Raw genomic sequence first — 20121 nt, 5'->3', positions numbered from 1 at the left:
TGGCAGGCTATAGTCTATGGGGTCACAAAGAGTCAGACATGACTGCAGTGACTTAGCATGCATGCTCAGTGCCCCAAACAGTGTCTCCAGAAGATCATCCCACTTTTTTTTTTTTTAATATATCTATTTGTTTGGCTGTGCTGGGTTACAGTTGTGGCCTGTGGGGTCTTCAGTTGCAGCTTTCAGGACCTTTAATTGTGGCTTGTGGGATCTGGTTCCCTGACCAGGGATTGAATCTCATCCCTCCCACCCACCTGGTATTGGGAGCTCAGAGTCCTAGCCTCTGAACCATCAGGGAAGGCCCCATCCCACCCTTCTCTAAAACCAGCTGCTTTAGTGGGATAGGGAATTCCATGTGAATCAGGGAATCCCATGAGCCAATTGCCAGGCTTGGTTTGCTGCAAAGTGAATGTCCTGGTTGAAGCAAAGCTTTGTGGAATACCAAGTTGGTGGATAAGGCATTCTGTAAGTCCACGGGTGGTGGTTTTAGCAGAGCATTTGGGGCTGGGAAAGCAAATCTATACTCAGGAAAAGTTTATACCAAGAAGCACAAAGTGCTGCTCCTTCTATGATGGTGGTGTGCTCTGTAATCTGTCTGCTACCAGGGTGCTCTGGTCTCCTTGGGGAGTGGTGTCATAGCATGAGCTCTATTGTGATGGTTAGGGAAGAAGAGGCACTCAAGGTTCCGGTGGTCTAGACTACGGAAGAGGGCTGGGAAGCTGAAGGTATATTACTGGCCCCACTCACTGGACGTAAACAACTGCTGCTAAGAGAAGAGGTACCAGGGACTTCCCTGGTGGTCAAGTGGCTAAGACCGAGCTCCCAATGCAGGTGGCCCCGGGTTCAATCCCTGGTCAGGGAACTAGCTCCCACATGCTGCAACTAAGCATTCACACATTGCAACTAAAGATCCTGCATGTCTCATCGAAGATTGAAGATCTGAGTGCTGCAACTAAGACCTGGCACAGCCAAATAAATAAAATAAACATTTTTTTAAAAAGAGAGAAGAGGTACAAGATGCACTGATGGTGAGCTCCAGCCAAGAAATGATGTCCGAACAATAGCTGCTGTGGGAATCACCCCATGAGGAAGCTGATGATCACCTACTGCCATGGGCCAAGGCCTTCTGTGCGGACCCGGGAGGTGAGTGGAAAGGGGATGTGATAGGAATGGACACCCCCTCACAATGCAGTGTCCTCGATGGAGGCACCAACAGGAATGTGCTCTGCTCCTGGTTTACCCGTTGGGGAGGGGGCTTCCATCTGGCCTTTTTCCCATAACGCACCCTTCCTCCCAGGTGCTTTCAGAACTGGGAAAGGATCCCTGAGCTGTGTTCAGGGATCTGCTGGGTCCAAATGAGCTGGATGTGAACAAGACTCTCCTAGTTACCTGCTTGATTCCCAAGAGTATTTTAAAAACATGGCCATACCCAGACAGAGATAAACAAATAGCATGTGATATCACTTATGTATGGACTCCAAAAGAATGGTACAAATGAACTTGTTTACAAAACAGAAATAGATTCACAGATGTAGAAAATAAACTTGGGGTTACCAAGTGGGAATGGTGGGAGGGATAAATTGGGAGATTGGGATTGACTGATACACACTACTGTGTATAAAATAGGTAACTAATAGGGCAGTAGTGTCTAGCACAGGAAACTCAATACTCTGTAATGACCTATATGGGAAAAGAATCTAAAAAAGAGTGGATATATGTGTATGCGTAACTGATTCACTTTGCTGTACTCCTGAAACTAACACAACATTGTACAACTATACTCCAGTAAATATTGTTAAAAAATGAAGAAACAAGCAAATACTCTCTCAAACTCAATACAAAAATGTGATCCTACATTCTTAACATTACTCCCATCAAGATGTGCAGACTGTGTCCCTTCCTCTTGAGTCTGGGTGGGCTTGTGGCTCCAAAGGAAGTGATGCTACGTGACCTTGAAGGCTAGGCCTCTGAGCGATGGCCTTCTCACTTTGTTTGCTGACTTTGTTCAGTTGTTTATGGAACCTGGAGTCCCTGAGTAAGAATCATGACTGCTCTGAGACCACCACGCCAGGCCTCATCACCAGTCCCACCTGAGTCCTGCCCACCAGCCACGGCAGCCGCAGCACCGAGTATGTGAGATATTATCTCAGACTCTCCAGAGCAGCCCATTGCCAGCCGAGCGCCACTAAATGATTTCAGCTGACGCCCAAAGGAGGAGAATGCCCACGGAGGCCTGCCTGAACTCCTCACCCATGAGATAACAGGGCATGAGACAATGTTTGTGGTCTGTTACACAGCAAAATATCCACGATACCTCCAGAAGCCCTTACTCTGATGGGACCATTGTGGCTCTCCTGGAAGTGTCAACTCAGAACCAGCATCCAGGAATCTCTAAAATAGCTGGCACTTCGCCTTCTCCAGCGCACTCAGTCACTCAGGCCTCAGGTCCCATAGGGGAACACCGGGAGGAGAATGCATAGTATATAGTGTTGGCTGTGCAGGGTCCTTCCTCAAGTGACTCCAGCCTCCTCTTTCATTCAAGGGGCTCTGTGTCCATGAAACGCCTGGTCCTGGCATGGGTGGGCAGTGACTCACATTCTCTGTTATGCTGCTTTAGTTCAGACTTCTGTTCAGCAGACCTAGAACTTTCCTGCTTCTGCAAATCAAGATTTTATTAGGCTGCCCATTTACTTTGGTCTTGGAGCACCATAATTGGTTGATTGATCAATCAATTACTAATAATTCCATTCCCCTGCATTCCACCCTCCACAACTGGAGAACAATAGTGAGGTGGTGAGGTGGGTGAGCAGAAATTAAATAAATTCATTCAGAGAATTCCCTGGTGGTGCAGTGGTTAGGACCCCACACTGTTACTGCTGAGGGTCTGGGTTCGATCCCTGGTGGGGAATCCTGCAAGTCAAATGGCACGGCGAAAAAAAAAAAAAAAAAAGTCCACTCAGCATTTGAGCAACCTTTGGAATCTTTTGGACCCTTCCTTCTACACTCTACTAAAGGAATCCTGGCCTCTCAGCCTCACTCAGTGAAGGCTACCTTGGGACCAGCCTTCGATGAATCAACTGAGCAACCCTTTAGAGCAAGCCCCAGGCCATGTTACAGCCACTCCCCACTGGTCCCTTAGCATCCCCAGATGGGATCGTCTAGTTGCAGAAAACAAGCTCAGGGCTTCCACTGATTCTGCATTTGGTGAGTTGTGTAATTATTTCACTATATATCACAATGTAATAATAGCAGAAATAAAGTGCACAATAAATGGCACGTGCGTGAATCATCCTGAAACCATCCCCACCCCCAGTCCATGGAAAACGGTCTTCCATGAAACCCATCCCTGGTCCAAAAAGGCTGGGGACCACTGTTTTAGAGCCATCCCCAGCTGTCTGAGCTACCAGGAGGAATGCAGGATCTATGATTAACGCATCCACTCACTTCAACACGTGATACTCCTTTCATCATAATGCGCTACTTAGTGTCCATTCCCAGACACATTTCCCTGTTCATACACACTGGAGACATCTTGCAGCTCTTTGGTATGTACTGTGCCTTCTCCGGGCTTCCCAGGTGGCGCAGTGGTAAGGAATCTGCCTGCCAACGCAGGAGTCACAGAAGACACAAGTTTGATCCCTGGGTCAGAAGATCCCCTGAAGGAGGAAATGGCAACCCACTCCAGTATTCTTGCCTGGGAAATCCCATGGACAGAGAGGAGCCTGACAGGCTCCAGTCATGGGGTCACAAAGCGTCAGGCACAACTAAGCAACTGAGCATGCGCGCTCAGTTGCGCATGCTCACACACACACGCTTCCTCATGGGTCACACTGTGTGCCTGATACCCTGAAACTTGCCAGGTCTTAAGTCTGAGAAGTGTTATGCCTTGGCCACTAGAGTTTCTCTAGGCACAAAGAGAACCTCTGACTCTTTACTCAGACTTTGGGAATTGAAGCCCTTGAGCTCATCTTTCACCCTTTTTTGGTGCACTTAGAAGCAAAGGAGCAGCCCCATGGTCCTGATGCTCTTTATTTCCAGGTATGCTCTATGCCAGCAGCTGCTTGATCAACCAGAGCCTTCTACAGGCCATCACCCCAATGGTCAAAAGGTGATCACTTAAGTGACAGCTTCACATTGCATGCCATGGACCACCAATGTCCCCTTTACCCCAGCAGCCAGGTCCCTAAAATGCCCCTAAATCGACAGATTAGAGCGTCGATGCCAGCCTCCCCTCCTTACAGTTCTGCTCCACTGGAAGCATCACCATTGCCAATCACTGTATCAGGCAGCGCTGGGTCGGGAGGCAGAGCCCTGTGAGTATTATGGGATATGGGTTTATCATGGGGATTAGGTTTGACATGACAGTGGGAGGAGCTAGGGAGATGAAGGTCCAGAGGGGGAACTGGAGGGTCAGAGAAAGAGCCTCCACAGGCAATCTGAGAAGCCGGGCACGTCCAGAGCCTGTTGGGAGTTGTGGCCTGGGTTCCTGGCTGAGCCTCTGGAGGTGGGCAGGGGGCTGCCAATGGTCAGCAGGGCCAGCAGGCAGGACACGGAACTAGACGCAGAGGTGAGGGGAATGAGGACAAGCGGGACCCCCCGGGACTCTGGGTCTGCCCATCTCCACATCTGACGAGTGTGACCTTGAGAGAGTAAAGATCACTGCTTCACCTCTGCTTTCTGGCCTCATGTGCAGACACCATACAGGAAGGCATCCTGAGAAACGTCTGTTAGCATCATTGGCACACTCCCTCCCTGCATCTCCCCTGTCTCCTTCTCCCAGGCCAGGCTTCCCCAGTCCAAGCACCTCCCCACACCTGCCCGATGGCTGCCTCGCCTCCCCCAGCAGACTGTGAGCTCTGAGATGCTGGGCTGAGTCTCCCAACTCATCACGGTGCAACCAGCACTTGGCACAAGCTTGGAACAGAGCGGCGTTCAATATACGTTTGTAAATGGGTGAGTGAATAAATGAATGAATGAATGATAGTTGCTGGGTTCTAGGAAAGCTGGGAGAAAAATCAGACAGGGAGGAGGCTGGCCGCGGCCTTTGGTATTGAGCACTTTTACTCTGCATGACCCTGGGGAGAGGCTGAAGGTGGAGGAGAGAGGTGGAGATGAGCTGACCTGTGAGTGACCGGAACACACGTGGTTGAATGTGTCCAGCACCCTTGGATGAACCCAGGAAGAGACCGGCAGGGAGCTCAGAGGCAGCAAGGCCCCTGCCAGCCAGTGAATCCTGGAGGACTTCCTGTAGGGGGTGCCGAGCAGGGAGGACTGAAACAGGTGGAGTTAGGTGTGCCTTCCCGAGGGAGGAAAAGGCTTGTGCAGATGCGAACCCAGGGCACACATCTGAAAGAGTGAGGTTTTTATTTTGCCCTCACTTCAGGCTGTTTCTAGGTTTTGATTTCTAGAATGATTCCTGCTAATTTTTTTTTTGAGTTGTTAAAAATAACTTATTAACATTTTTCTCTTGGCCATGTGGCATGTGGGGTCTTAGTTTCCTGACCAGGGATCAAACCAGCAGCCCCTGCATCACAAGCACAGAGTCTTATTCACATGGACCACCAGTGAAGCCACTCGGATGACTTCTGATGTTAAGGAGGATGGTCTTGTTCATGTTAAGATTAATCTTCATGGTATAAACAGCAGACGCAAACAGAAACCTAGTTCCTGCGTTCTCTCCTGTCTCCAAGCTCAGCCTCTCTGGTCCACACTGTACAAGGGGGCCAGAGGGATACCTCTAAATCCCTCCATGGCTTCCCATTGCCCTTGGGATATGGTGCAGCCTCCTCTCACCTCTGGATCTTCCCACGGGCTGCCCCGCCCCCTACCCAGAACACTCCTCACCCCTTAGATGCTGCCTCCTCAGAGCAGCCTGTCCTGTCCCAGCCTGGACCAGGGATCCCCTCGAACTCCCCAACTTACTACTCATCAGGTTTGTTAGATTAGAGGCCTCCCTGATCATCACTGTTCACCACGGAACCCTGCTCAGCAGCCTGAGCTGGACTTCTGGGGCAACCTGTTCTCCTGGCTGGACTCGGTGGGGGTGTGGGGAGCTTTTCTCTGTGGGGTGGAGGGACCCACAGCTCTGCAGGACACACAGTAGGGGCTCTGGAAATTCGTGAGTGAGGGGCTGAAATTGTGGTGTTTCACTTAGTCTGTTCTTGTGTTACTTTTGCAAACTTTGAGGTAAGTTCTGTTATTATCCCCGCTTTTTTATCCCCACTTTTTAGACAAAAGAACAAAGGCTCAGAGAAGGGCACAAAGCTTCTGGCTATGCTCAGCTTGGTCTAATTCCAGGGACCAATAAACAAATAAAGCCAGGCGTCTGAGTGAGAATAAAGAAAATCAGGGAGAGGACTCCTGCGAATTACTCAGGTTTCAGTTCAGTTCAGTTGAGTCGCTCAGTCGTGTCGACTCTTTGTGACCCCGTGGACTGCAGCATGCCAGGCCTCCCTGTCTATCATCAGCTCCCAGAGTTTACTCAAACCCCTGTCCATAGAGTTGGTGATGCCATCCAACCGTCCCATCCTCTGTCGTCCCCTTCTCCTCCCGCCTTCAATCTTTCCCAGCATCAGGGTCTTTTCAAATGAGTCAGTTCTTCGCATCAGAAGGCCAAACTATTAGAGTTTCAGCTTTAGCATCAGTCCTTCCAATGAATATTCAGAACTGATTTCATTTAGGATGGACTGGTTGGGTCTCCTTGCAGTCCAAGAGACTCTCAAGAGTCTTCTCCAACACCACAGTTCAAAAGCATCAATTCCTCAGTGCTCAGCTTTCTTTATAGTCCAACTCTCACATCCATACATGACCATTGGAAAAACCATAGCTTTGACTAGACAGACCTTTGTTGGCAAAGTTAGTCAGTCAGTTCAGTCGCTCAGTCATGTCCGACTCTGTGACCCCATGAATCGCAGCACACCAGGCCTCCCTGTCCATCACCAACTCCCAGAGTTCACTCAGACTCACGTCCATCAAGTCCATGATGCCATCCAGCCATCTCATCCTCGGTCGTCCCCTTCTCCTCCTATCCCCAATCCCTCCCAGCATCAGAGTCTTTTCCAATGAGTCAGCTCTTCGCATGAGGTGGCCAAAGTATTGGAGTTGCAGCTTTAGCATCATTCCTTCCAAAGTACACCAGGGCTGATCTCCTTCAGAATGGACTGGTTGGATCTCCTTGCAGTCCAAGGGACCCTCAAGAGTCTTCTCCAACACCACAGTTCAAAAGCATCAATTCTTTGGTGCTCAGCCTTCTTCACAATCCAACTCTCACATCCGTACATGACCACTGGAAAAACCATAGCCTTGACTAGACGGACCATGTCACTGCTTTTGAATATGCTATCTAGGTTGGTCATAACTTTTCTTCCAAGGAGTAAGCGTCTTTTAATTTCATGGCTGCAGTCACCATCTGCAGTGATTTTGGAGCCCCCCAAAATAGTCTGACACTGTTTCCACTGTTTCCCCATCTATTTTCCATGAAGTGATGGGACCAGATGCCATCATCTTCGTTTTCTGAATGTTGAGCTTTAAGCCAAATTTTTCACTCTCCTCTTTCACTTTCATCAAGAGGCTTTTTAGTTCCTCTTCACTTTCTGCCATAAGGGTGGTGTCATCTGCATATCTGAGGTTATTGATATTTCTCCCAGCAATCTTGATTCCAGCTTGTGCTTCTTCCAGTCCAGCATTTCTCACAATGTACTCTGCATATAAGTTAAATAAGCAGGGTGACAATATACAGCCTTGATATACTCCTTTTCCTACTTGGAACTAGTCTGTTGTTCCATGTCTGGTTCTAACTGTTGCTTCCTGACCTGCATACAGATTTCTCAAGAGGCAGGTCAGGTGGTCTGGTATTCCCATCTCTTGAAGAATTTTCCACAGTTTCTTGTGATCCACACAGTCAAAGGCTTTGGCATAGTCAAGAAAGCAGAAATAGATGTTTTTCTGAAACTCTCTTGCTTTTGCCATGATGCAGCAGATGTTGCAATTTGATCTCTGGTTCCTCTGCCTTTTCTAAAACCAGCTTGAACATCTGGAAGTTCACAGTTCATGTATTGCTGAAGTCTGGCTTGGAGAATTTTGAGCATTACTTTACTAGCGTGTGAGATGAGTGCAATTGTGCAGTAGTTTGAGCATTCTTTGGCATTGCCTTTCTTTGGGATCGGAATGAAAATTGACCTTTTCCAGTCCTGTGGCCACTGCTGAGTTTTCTAAATTTGCTGGGATATTGAGTGCAGCACTTTCACAGCATCATCTTTCAGGATTTGAAATAGCTCCACTGGAATTCCATCACCTCCACTAGCTTTGTTCATAGTGATGCTTTCTAAGGCCCACTTGACTTCACATTCCAGGATGTCTGGCTCTAGGGGAGTGATCACACCATCGTGATTATCTTGGTCGTGAAGATGTTTTTTGTACAGTTCTTCTGTGTATTCTTGCCACCTCTTCTTAATATCTTCTGCTTCTGTTAGGTCCATACCATTTCTGTCCTTTATCGAGCCTATCTTTGCGTGAAATGTTCCCTTGGTATCTCTAATTTTCTTGAAGAGATCTCTAGTCTTTCCCATTCTGTCGTTTTCCTCTATTTCTCTGCATTGATCACTGAGGAAGGCTTTCTTATCTCTCCTTGCTATTCTTTGGAACTCTGCATTCAAATGCTTATATCTTTCCTTTTCTCCTTTGCTTTTCACTTCTCTTCTTTTCACAGCTATTTGTAAGGCCTTCTCAGACAGCCATTTTGCTTTTTTGTATTTCTTTTCCATGGGGATGGTCTTGATCCCTGTCGCCTGTACAATGTCGCGAACCTCATTCCATAGTTCATCCGGCACTCTATTTATCAGATCTAGGCCCTTAAATCTATTTCTCACTTCCACTGTATAATCATAAGGGATTTGATTTAGGTCATACCTGAATGGGCTAGTGGTTTTCTCTACTTTCTTCAATTTAAGTCTGAATTTGGCAATAAGGAGTTCATGATCTGAGCCACAGTCAGCTCCTGGTCTTGTTTTTGTTGACTGTATAGAGCTTCTCCATCTTTGGCTGCAAAGAATATAATCAATCTGATTTTGGTGTTGACCATCTGGTGATGTCCATGTGTAGAGTCTTCTCTTGTGTTGTTGGAAGAGGATATTTGCTATGACCAGGGCATTTTCTTGGCAAAACTCTGTTAGTCTTTGCCCTGCTTCATTCCACATTCCAAGGCCAAATTTGCCTGTTACTCCAGGCAAATTGACTTCCTACTTTTGCATTCCAGTCCCCTATAATGAAAAGGACATCTTTTCAGGGTGTTAGTTCTAAAAGGTCTTATAGGTCTTCATAGAACCGTTCAACTTCAGCTTCTTCAGTGTTACTGATTGGGGCATAGACTTGGATTACTGAGACACCCCACACCCAAGGTAAGAGAAACCCAAGTAAGATGGTAGATGTTGCAAGAGGGCATCAGAGGGCAGACACTCTGAAACCATACTCACAGAAAACTAGTCAATCTAATTGGACCACAGCCTTGTCTAACTCAATGAAACTAAGCCATGCCCACGGGGCAACCCAAGATGGGCAGGTCATGGTGAAGAGGTCTGACAGAATGTGGTCCACTGGAGAAGGGAATGGCAAACCACTTCAGTATTCTTGCCTTGAGAACCCCATGAACAGTATGAAAAGGCAAAATGATAGGACACTGAAAGAGGAACTCCCCAGGTCGGTAGGTGCCCAATGTGCAACTGGAGATCAGTGGAGAAATAACTCCACAAAGAATGAAGGGATGGAGCCAAAGCAAAAACAATACCCAGCTGTGGATGTGACTGGTGATAGAAGCAAGGTCCGATGCTGTAAAGAGCAATATTGCATAGGAACCTGGAATGTCAGGTCCATGAATCAGGGCAAATTGGAAGTGGTCAAACAGGAGATGGCAAGAGTGAACATCGACATTCTAGGAATCAGTGAACTAAAATGGACTGGAGTGGGTGAATGTAACTCAGATGACCATTATATCTACTACTGCGGGCAGGAATCCCTCAGAAGAAATGGAGTAGCCATCATGGTCAACAAAAGAGTCCGAAATGCAGTAGTTGGATGCAGTCTCAAAAACGACAGAATGATCTCTGTTCATTTCCAAGGCAAACCACTCAATATCACAGTTGGCAAAGTAGTCTCTGCTTTTTAATATTCTGTCTAGATTGGTCATAACTTTCCTTCCAAGGAGTAAGCATCTTTTAATTTCATGGCTCCAGTCACCATCTGCAGTGATTTTGGAGCCCAAAAAATAAAGTCTGACCCTGTTTCCACTGTTTCCCCATTTATTTGCCATGAAGAGATGGGACCGATGCCATGATCTTCGTTTTCTGAATGTTGAGTTTTAAGCCAGTTTTTTCACTCTCCTCTTTCAGTTTCATCAAGAGGCTCTTCAGTTCTTCGCTTTCTGCCATAGGGTGGTGTCATCGGCATATCTGAGGTGATTAGCTGTCTTCTGTTAAGCACATGCGGGGCTTCTCTGGAGACTCAGATGGTAGAGAGTCTTGTCTGCAATGCAGGAGACCCAGGTTCAACTGGACGATCCCCTGGAGAAGTGACTGGCAACCCACTCCAGTATTCTTGCCTGGAGAATCCCATGGACAGAGAGTGGAACAGTGCTTTCGGTGGCAGTGACCCTGCTGCTGTTTGTTCACGTTTCCTTAGTTTCCTTAGAGGGACGAGTGCAGACCCCTGGGCGGGCCCAGCCGCTGCATTGTAGTCTGAGGGGCCTCTCCAGGGCGGGCCTCACTCTCACATGCAGAGGACTTAATGCTTCTGAAGAGACACTCAAAGCCCAGTGCCTGGGCTCCAATCTCAGCTCCACCGCGTACCAGGGGCATGACCTTGAGCAAGTTAGCTTTCTTGGCCTGTTTCCCCATCCACGAAGTGGGATAATAATAGCACCTACCTCACAGGGTTGTGGTAAGGATTAAGTAATATTTGTAAAGAACATAGAACACTGCCCAGCACATAGTAAGTCCTATATTATTATTTTTTTAACTTTTTATTTTAATTAAAAATGTTGCGATAGTTTCAGATGCACAGAAAAGTGACTGAGTTATACATATACATGTAACTTTCCTTTTTCAAATCCTTTTCCCATTTAGGTTGTTGCATAATACTGAACAGAGTTCCCTGTGCTATATAGTAGGTCCTTGTTATCCATTAAGATTTATTTGTTTAAACTGCCACATGACTATTATTTTATTTTTTAAAGATATTTTATTTATTTATTTTTTGACTGTACTGTGTGGCATGTGGGATCTTAGTTGCTGCACCAGGGATCAAACCTGTGCCCCCAAAGTGGAAGCTTGGAGTCTTAACCATTAAACTACCAGGGAAGTCCCAAGATTTATTTTTTTATTGAATATAATTGATTTACAATGTTTTGTTAGTTTCTGATGTATGGTAAAGGTATTCAGTTATACAATATATATTAAACATATATATTCTCTTTTATATTCTATTATCATGGTTTATTGCAGGATAAAAATATGGAATGCTTCTCGAATTTTTGTGTCGTCCTCGGGCAGGGGCCATGCTAATCTCTGTACTGTTCCAGCTTTAGTGTCTATGCTGCTAGAGTGGACACACACAAATAAAAGTTTTTAATGTGCAGCACCTACCCAGCAGTCCTACTTTGTGGAATCTGTCTGATGGACAGCTTCATAAAACTCATAATGGTAAATATTTAAGAATGGGCCTTGCAGTGTTATTTGTAAGGATAGATGTTCATCAAAGGGGGAGTGGTTATATAAGTGGTTAAATAACAAGTGGAACACTGTGCAGGAGTGGAAGAGTGAAAAGAGCTGTGCGTGTGAGGTTGAGTTATCTGGAATTACAAAGTTGTCATGGCAGTTTTAGAGGATTCAATCTCATACTACACACCTGTGTTAGACTAGATTGCACTGTGGTGACAAGCAGAGCCAAACGTAATGTGTAAACACAACAGAGGTTTGTTTGTCGCTTAACAGTCCCAGGTTGAAGGGGGATGAGATAAATGATGGAGGGGGGGTTTCTCTTCCATGAGGCAATTCAGGGAACCACACTAAAAAACAGTCTGACATCTTCACCGTGTGTTTTTCCAAGGCTGCGTGTTGGTTCTGGCCAGACGGGAGAAGGAGCACACAGGCGCATGGGGGACAGCCTATGGCCCCGGCCAGGATGGGGTACCCCTTACTTTGGCCCATATTTCATTGCAGACGGCTTAGTCATATGGTCACTCCTAGCCATAAGGACCCGGGAGATGTGCTCTAGCTGTGTGTATGGGAAGCAGGAAAGACGGGAGTTGGTGGATGGATGGGCAGTGTCTGCCTGGTATTCTCTAAGCCTCAGTTGCCTTTTCTTTATTTGGGGGCAGTGGTAGTAGCTACTGCACGGTAAATGACAGAATATGTGTGCATTCAGCACATTCCCGGACCCATAGTGGTGGTGGTGTTTAGTTGCTAAGTCGTGTCTGACTCTGCAACGCCATGGAGTGTAGCATGTCAGGTTCCTCTGTCCATGGGATTTCCCAGGCAAGAATACTGGAGTGGGTTGCCAGTTCCTTCTCCAGGGGATCTTCCCACCCCAGGGATTGAACCCATGTCTCCTGCTTGGTAGGCAGATTCTTTACCACTGAGCCACCTGGGAAGACTGACCCATATTGACCACCCCATAAGTATTAGGGTGACAGGCTACCTCCCAGAGGTCCCTACTGGAATCAAGCACCAGTTGCCTGCAAATGTACTTAGCCTGGCTATGGCAGATTGTATTTCCCGTTTGCTCTTGGGCTTCCCAGGTGGCGCTAGTGGTAAAGAACCCCCGCTTCCCAATGTAGGAGACATAAAAATGTGGGTTCGATCCCTGTGTTGGAAGGATCCCTGGGAAGAGGGCATGGCAATCCACTGCAGTATTCTTGCCTGGAGAATCCCATGGACAGACGAGCTAAAATCCACGGTGTTGAACAGAGTTGGACATGACTTAGAGAATAAACAACAACAGCATGTTCTTGTTACAATGGGTCATTGACATTCCTGCCTGCTTGTGCCTGGGCAGACCTTCATCATAGGTGGTGGAGGTGATACGACGTGACTCCTAAGACTGGTCCTAATAGGCAACGTGGTTTCTGCCTTTCATTCTCTCTCTCTCGCTGCCCCCACGCCTTTCTCTCTCTCACTCACATGGTGGTCGCTCTTGGAACCTAGCCACCATGTTTCAGGAACCCAGGCCACCTGGAGAGGCTACTTGTGGGTGTTCCAGCTCACAACCCAGCTAGGTCCCCCAAGGAGAACCAGCATCAATTATCAGATGCGTGAGCGGGCAACCTTCATGACGACTCCAGCCCCAGCCTTGAAGTTTTCCATTCGAAGCCTCAGACCCTGGTGGCGCAGGGGCAATTCTTCCCTGTCTGCATTCCTGACCCACAGGAATCAAGAGTCAAGTAATGATGATTGTTTGAAGTGATTAGATTTTGCAGTAACTTGTTATGCAGCAATAAATAATAGATAGGGTCATACACTTTTTATTCTTCTCTTTCCTTGTCTTATTTCCCACTCATTTCTCCTGGGATCACCTCCCACACCTCCCACCTGCCCTCCCTTTCTTGTCCCAGGGTCTGCTTCTGGGGGACCCAGCAGAGCAACGCATTATGTGGAAAAGCTACATGTAAAAAAATGACAAATGGGAAAATTGTTGGGTGCTTCTTTTTTGGGAGTGGGTTGATGGGAGGGATTGGGGGCAGGAGGAGAAAGGGACGACAGAGGATGAGATGGCTGGATGGCATCACTGACTCGATGGACGTGAGTCTGAGTGAACTCTGGGAGCTGGTGATGGACAGAGAGGCCTGGCGTGCTGCGATTCATGGGGTTGCAAAGAGTCGGACATGACTGAGCAACTGAAATGAACTGAACTGAACTTATTGAGAATCAGAAACTTTACTTTTTAGTCAATACGTGTCTGAATTACTTATATGTTAAGCAATACTTCATTTATACTTTTTAAAACCTAAAAAATTTTCCATTTTCCTAACTTTGAGTCAAGTCATCAGAGTCAGTGCTGAACCATGTGAATTGATCTCTGAGAAGGTGAGATTCAGACTTTTTGTATTTGTGGGCAGTAGAGTTGGGGTGTGGTGACTTTTTCCTTTTCTCCTAATGCTTTAAATAAGCTTTAAAAATTGTGGTAAATTATATATGAAATCTACTGTTTAACCATTTTAAGGGATACAGTTAAGTGGCAGTAAGTGTGTACACACGGCTTTGTAACCATCACCACCATCCATCTCCAGAATCTTTCATCATCTTTCACCACCCCAAACTGAAATGCTGTATCCATTAAGCACTAGCCTCTGCCCCTGGGGGGTCACCTTTCTCCTTTCTGTTTCTATAAATTTGGAATCATACAATATTTATCTTTTTGTGTCTGGCTTGTTTCACTTAGTGTGGTGGTTTCTTAAGTGGTCCTGGGATCACTTTCACAGTCACCTCCATCCACGGCCACACTCCCTGGCATGAGACCTGTAGACACCCAGCGGCACAGGTGGGGCTGGTGGGCATGGCTGTCAATGTAGCAGGCACTCGTGACTGGTCCAGACACTTTGTTACGGACGAGCTCACGGTGCCTCCCCTTCCCCAGTTCCGAGCCGAATTGCTGGGCGAGGGTTAATCAACATTCAGTCATGTTTCCAAGTTTAAATGGAGCATTTGTTTAATTATGTGTAAGTAGCAATACATTGTGGCCATTATCTAAATCACTATTTTATTTCCTGGATGTGGTTTCATAATGCAGGGTTTCTGCTCCAGCCTAGCATCATTAACAGAGAAGAGTTAATGAATATAAAAGCGTAAAGGCTAATTACACTTTAATTTACAATCATGGTCTCATTTTGGGACCACATGAAATCTGTTTTGAAAACAATTAAAAAAAAAAAAACCCGTTCTTGCCCTGGTAAGTGGAGGGACCCCGGCCAGGAGCCCAGCTCTGTCTGCCACGTGGTGGCTGAGCAGCACTGGCTGGCACCGATCCCCTCCCTGGCGCCATTACTAGGAGGCTGGTGAGGCCAAGTTCAGTGCCCTGTGACTGTGTCTTTTGTCTCCAGCAATTTTCCTCCTGCTTTCAGCGTCTGCGGGGAAGAGTTGGGGGAGCCCCATCTGGGGCACCGGTGGTCTGATCATGCTCTTCTGATGTTGCATCACATTGAACCATGCTGTTTGCAGTTACTTAGTGGTTTTAAAAATGGTGGTGATGGAAATTCGCGTGTGTGTGGCGGGGGGCGGCGGGTAGCAGGGGATGCTGACTTTTACTAAGTTCCTATGTGTGCCAGACATTATGTCGGGTACTTTTATATATATTATTTATTTTTTGAAATTGCTTATCAATGGCAATTAGTCTCCCTGAAATTTGAATTAGTCCTTCTGAAATATTTAATGGAACTATGGAATCATTGTTAATTTTCTTAGCATAATAATAGCATTATAGTTACCTAGAAGAGGTATAGTTACCTCCTTATTCTTAGGAGATGAAAAGAAATTTGTGGGTGAAAGGTCATGATATCTGTTACTCGCTTCCAAATGGCCCAGGAAAGTAATTTACATATATTATATATATATTCTTTTTTCTTTCAGGTGGTGCTAGTGGTAAAGAACCCCCTTGCCAAGCCAGTGCAGGAGACATAAGCGACATGGGTTCGATCCTTGGGTCAGGAAGATGTCCTGCTGGAGGAAATGGCAACCCACTCCAGTCTTGCCTGGAGAATCCCATGGACAGAGGAGCCTAGAGGGCTACAATCCATGGGGTCGCAAAGAGTTGTACACAACTGAAGCAATTTAGCACAAATATATATATTTATATATAAATGCTATATATTTTAATACATATAATTTATAATATATGATACATAGAGAGAGAGAGAGAAAAAGAGAGAGAGAGTGAGAATGAGGGAGACAGAGACAGAAGCCCAGAGAGAGAAACAGAGATAAGTGGGCAAAGTATGAACTGTGGTTGAATCTTGCTGGAGGGCATGCAAGAGTTCAGTGTGCAGTCCTTTCAGCTTTCCTGTTTTGAAAGCTCATAATAAAAATTGGAAAGAAAAAACATCATCCCAATTGGCTGCCTTGAACCGCTTTACCTTCTTGTTAAATAAACTCTTTCTCCCAAATGAGGTAAAAAGTCCATTTAATTAAGTCCAGCATCTGTATGATTTTGCATTATGGATTACTGGAGTCTGGAATAATAATTAATCAGATAATCAAATAATAATTAATTAAACAAATACGCAAGAAAGCCAAATAAAACCTCAGAGGGGATGACCTGCAGTGGGGCCTGGCTGTCTTTTGCTTCTGAAACCCTCAAGAACAATCATTTAAAGATGTCCCACCAGCTGCAGTGCATTTATGCGAAGGCGGCAGTAAAGGGCCCTCTCAGTATTAGCTGAGTCACCTGTAGGAATTCATCCGCAGGAAATGTGGGGGTGGGGCATTATTTGTGTTCAACATAACGGTGAAGTGAAAGTCACTCAGTCTTGTCCGACTTTTTGGGACCCCATGGACTATATGGAATTCTCCAGGCCGGAATACTGGAGCGGGTAGCCTTTCCCTTCTCCAGGGGATCTTCCCAAGCCAGGGATGGAACCCAGGTCTTCCGCATTGCAGGTGGATTCTTCACCAGCTGAGCCACAAGAGAAGCCCTAAACAGAAGGGGAGGGACGCCGAAATAGAACCCGAAAATAAAACAATGCAGTGCGTTTTAAGGCTTTCTGTAGTTCGTACACAGTTTGGTAGGAGGGTCTGCGCTCGGCACCTGTGACTCCACCCCCTTGGCCATGGCTGATTGGATCAGGCGGACACAGGTACTCAAGCTGGGCCAATCAGAATGGCTGCCCCAGCAATTTGGAAAAGAGACTAAGGAATCCCAGTGCTGTCTGAATCTGGGAACTGTTTCCGGCCATCCTCTGCCCGGTGGACTAAGGAACCTGTGTGCCACGAGGAGTATGGAGCAGCCCTCGCGGAGAGAAGCCGGAGACAGCAGGGATCCTCCGGGGAGACCTGACAATCCTGCCAGGCCTTATCGTGGTCCTGCCCTTGGGTTTTAAGAGATTTCACTGCAGTGTTCTGTTAAATTCCGTTTTTGTCCTGTTGAATCTGGCTTGAATGAATTTCTGTTGCAACCAAAATAGTCCTAATATAGTGAACATGTATTGTTTTAATAATATGAAGGAACACTATAGAGATCACAGTCATTTACTGACTGGGCAGGGCACTGCGTACTGTGTGGCCCCGGGCCTGTGCAAATGTTTCAGATCCATGACTGGTTATTCCCGCTCTGCCTGGTGTTGCAAAGCCCTGAGCTTCCCAGGCCCCTCAAATGGCCAGTGGGAGGCCCAGGGGGGAACAGGGGGGCAGGAGAAGGGAGAAGCCAGGGTATTTCTCTCCCTGCCGTCCTGCCCTGGCAGCCTCTGATAGGGACCATGCTGTCTCTGCAGCTCCACCCCCATGGCCCCTGTGAACCCCACCTCCTCCTTTTGTGCTGCCCACACAGTGGGGAGGTGGCTGTCTGCTTCAGTGATCTCTGGGTTTCTGTTCTGTTCCTATTGGCTTCTCAGCATTTTGGTTACCTGTGCAGTTAATTGCCTGTATCAAATTCCACCTGTTGAAGTACTGTTTTCATGGTTGAATGCTGACAGAAGCACATGATCTCATTTCACTCTCGAAATGCCCCTCTGAGGGAGATATTAGGATCCTCACTTTGCAAATGAGGAAGCTGATGCTCAGAGAAGCCTAGTGATGTCCTCAAAGTCTTACAGCTTGTCACAATGCTCAGAAGCTCTTTGCGTTCTTACTATTGGGCTGCTGTGTTCAGTCGCCTCTTTAGTTACAATGAGGGCTTCCCAGATGGCGCTAGTGGTAAAGAACCTGCCTGTCAGTGCAGGAGACACAAGAGATGTGGGTTCCATCCCTAGGTTGGGAAGACCCCCTGCAGGAGGAAATGGCAATCCATTCCAGTGTTCTTGCCAGGAAAACCCCATGGACAGAGGAGCCTTGTGGGCTACAGCCCATAGGGTCACAAAGAGGTGGACACAACTGAAGCGACTTAGAATGCACGTATAGTTAGAAAATCATTAAAGACAAGCAACAAGAAACAAATCCCGGGAAAGTGCAGGACGGATACAGAGGGTCTGGATTGGCCCTGCAGGCCTGGAAAACTCCCTCAGGCAAATCCGTCCTCTCTCAGGCCCTGGACAGCACAGGGACTGGTCCTGGAATCTCAGGCCTCAACTTAGGAGCTCAGAGCCCCTGGGCATGAGCCTCTCTGAGCCCTCATTAAAGGGAGAGAAGTCAAGTTTAAAGGTCAGATCCCCGAAGAGGCAGCACGAACACACCTCGGGCAGCAATGGTGGCGAGACTGCCAGTGGCCGAAGCGCTGCGCCTCGCCTGGAGCAGAGCCACCCCGATAAGCCTATTCAGCTCTTCTGTCTGCATCTCCTCCTCCTCTGGGGCCTCAGCCAGCTGTGCGGATGCAGAGGAGGGACGTGGATGCTGTGTTTCAGTTACTGACCCACCTTTGTTCAGGACAAGTACCACCTGTTCTCATTGACTTAGGATTTTTCTTGTTTCAAAAAATATGTCCATTTTTCATATCCATAAACTATTTGGGCTTGAAGGGCTGGTTCTATTTTTTTCCTGACACATATGAAGTGAAATGTTTTACTATTAGAGGAAAAATTCTCCTGGGAGCCCATGGGCCACTGCCCACTCAGGCACTGATGATAGAGGCCAGGAAAACTGTGCCCCTGGTGTTAGCAGAGTGACCCCAGATGTGTGACTTCTCTCCAGCCTCAGTTTTCTTACCTATAATCTTGGTCCCTATCTCAGGGGTATTGTCAGGGTTCCTTCAACTAATTGAAAGGTCCAGAGGATGGGTACCACCTACAATGATTGTTTTGTTATTATTGCCAGCAATTTGTGGCCTGACTGGGTCCCTTGTGGCCTATGGAAGTATAAGGCCAGATTCCAGGGCTTCTCAGGTGCCCCAGGCCAGGTGCTGGGATGACGGGTGGGCACCCTAATTTCTGTGGAGCTAACTTCTGTGGAGGCTAGTAGTCTGCAGTTCTTAATTATTATTTTTTTAATTCTGCAACCAGGGATGGAACCCGGGTACCCTGCTGCGGAAGCACGGAGTCCTGACCACGGGACTGCCAGAACATTCTTTTCTGAATTAATTAATTAATTAGCATCCCTTATGAGTGGCCTCTAATCTGGGATGGTTGTGAGGCTCCTATCCCCTGGTAAGCTTGTAGCTCTGGCGCCTGGCATCTCCGCCTTTCAGGTCTGATCCCTTTTGTGCATTCAACCCAGATTCCCAACTCAGATTCATCTGGGGAGTTACCTTGAGGCTCCATTTTGGCATCATGTCCTGCCGGGCAAGCTGTGTGACTCTAAGCATGTGGCTTAACCTCTCTGAGGCTTTGTCTGCTCGGGTAAGATGGTAGTGCTGATGATACCCACCTCGAGGTCTCAGTCATGCAAGTCCTTACTGTTGATTGGGCCAAGGTGGGTGTTGGTGGACTGATGGGAATGTGACCAGGGGCTGAAGGACCTGGTAGTCTAGAGAGGCAAGTGTTGCTGTAGTAGCAGTAAAAATGGCCACATTTATTGAGGCCACACTATGGGCAAGGTGTACTGCTAAGCGCTGGATGTGGGCCCGCCTGGGGCTCACTCAGCCCCTCGCTCCCTGCTGCCAGTCTGAGAGCTGGTAGGGGCCATGATGGCTGCACTGGACGGAACTCTACCGGCTCCCTGGCCTTTGCCCAAAGAGAGAGTCCACTGGCGTCCTAGAAGGCCAGCCGGGCCTGAACCAGGAGGCCTTCTGGACTTTCGTGGGCACCTGAAGAGTTGAAGCTGCAGGGCTGGGTGAACTTCCATCCACCCTACTTTGCAGATAGAAACACAAAGGGTCAGATCAGAGAAGGACTTGTCTGAGGTTCCCACAGTGAGTTAGGAGCCCAGACATCCTGTTTCCGCACTGAGGCTATGGTGCCATTTCCTTTCTGTTGGGGAAACAGCCAAGGGATGCAGCAATGGGACAAGGACATAAAGATAGCCGTGCCGCCCACCCCGTGGCTCTGGAAGTTGTTTC

At 47.4% G+C, this 20121-nt stretch overlaps 1 non-coding gene across 1 annotated transcript; it reads right to left on the bottom strand.

Annotated features, from left to right (window-relative positions):
* Nucleotides 1–11495: 11495 nt before the first annotated feature.
* On the bottom strand, nt 11496–11599 carry LOC138438422 (U6 spliceosomal RNA). Its single transcript, XR_011256358.1, has one exon. It is a non-coding gene; the product is annotated as a U6 spliceosomal RNA (small nuclear RNA).
* Nucleotides 11600–20121: the final 8522 nt, after the last annotated feature.

Source organism: Ovis canadensis, chromosome 3 (genome assembly GCF_042477335.2).
Source record: "Ovis canadensis isolate MfBH-ARS-UI-01 breed Bighorn chromosome 3, ARS-UI_OviCan_v2, whole genome shotgun sequence".
Classification (NCBI taxonomy): Eukaryota; Metazoa; Chordata; class Mammalia; order Artiodactyla; family Bovidae; genus Ovis; species Ovis canadensis.
The sequence above is the reverse complement of the archived record's forward strand: the minus strand, read 5'-3'. Positions and strand labels throughout refer to the sequence as shown.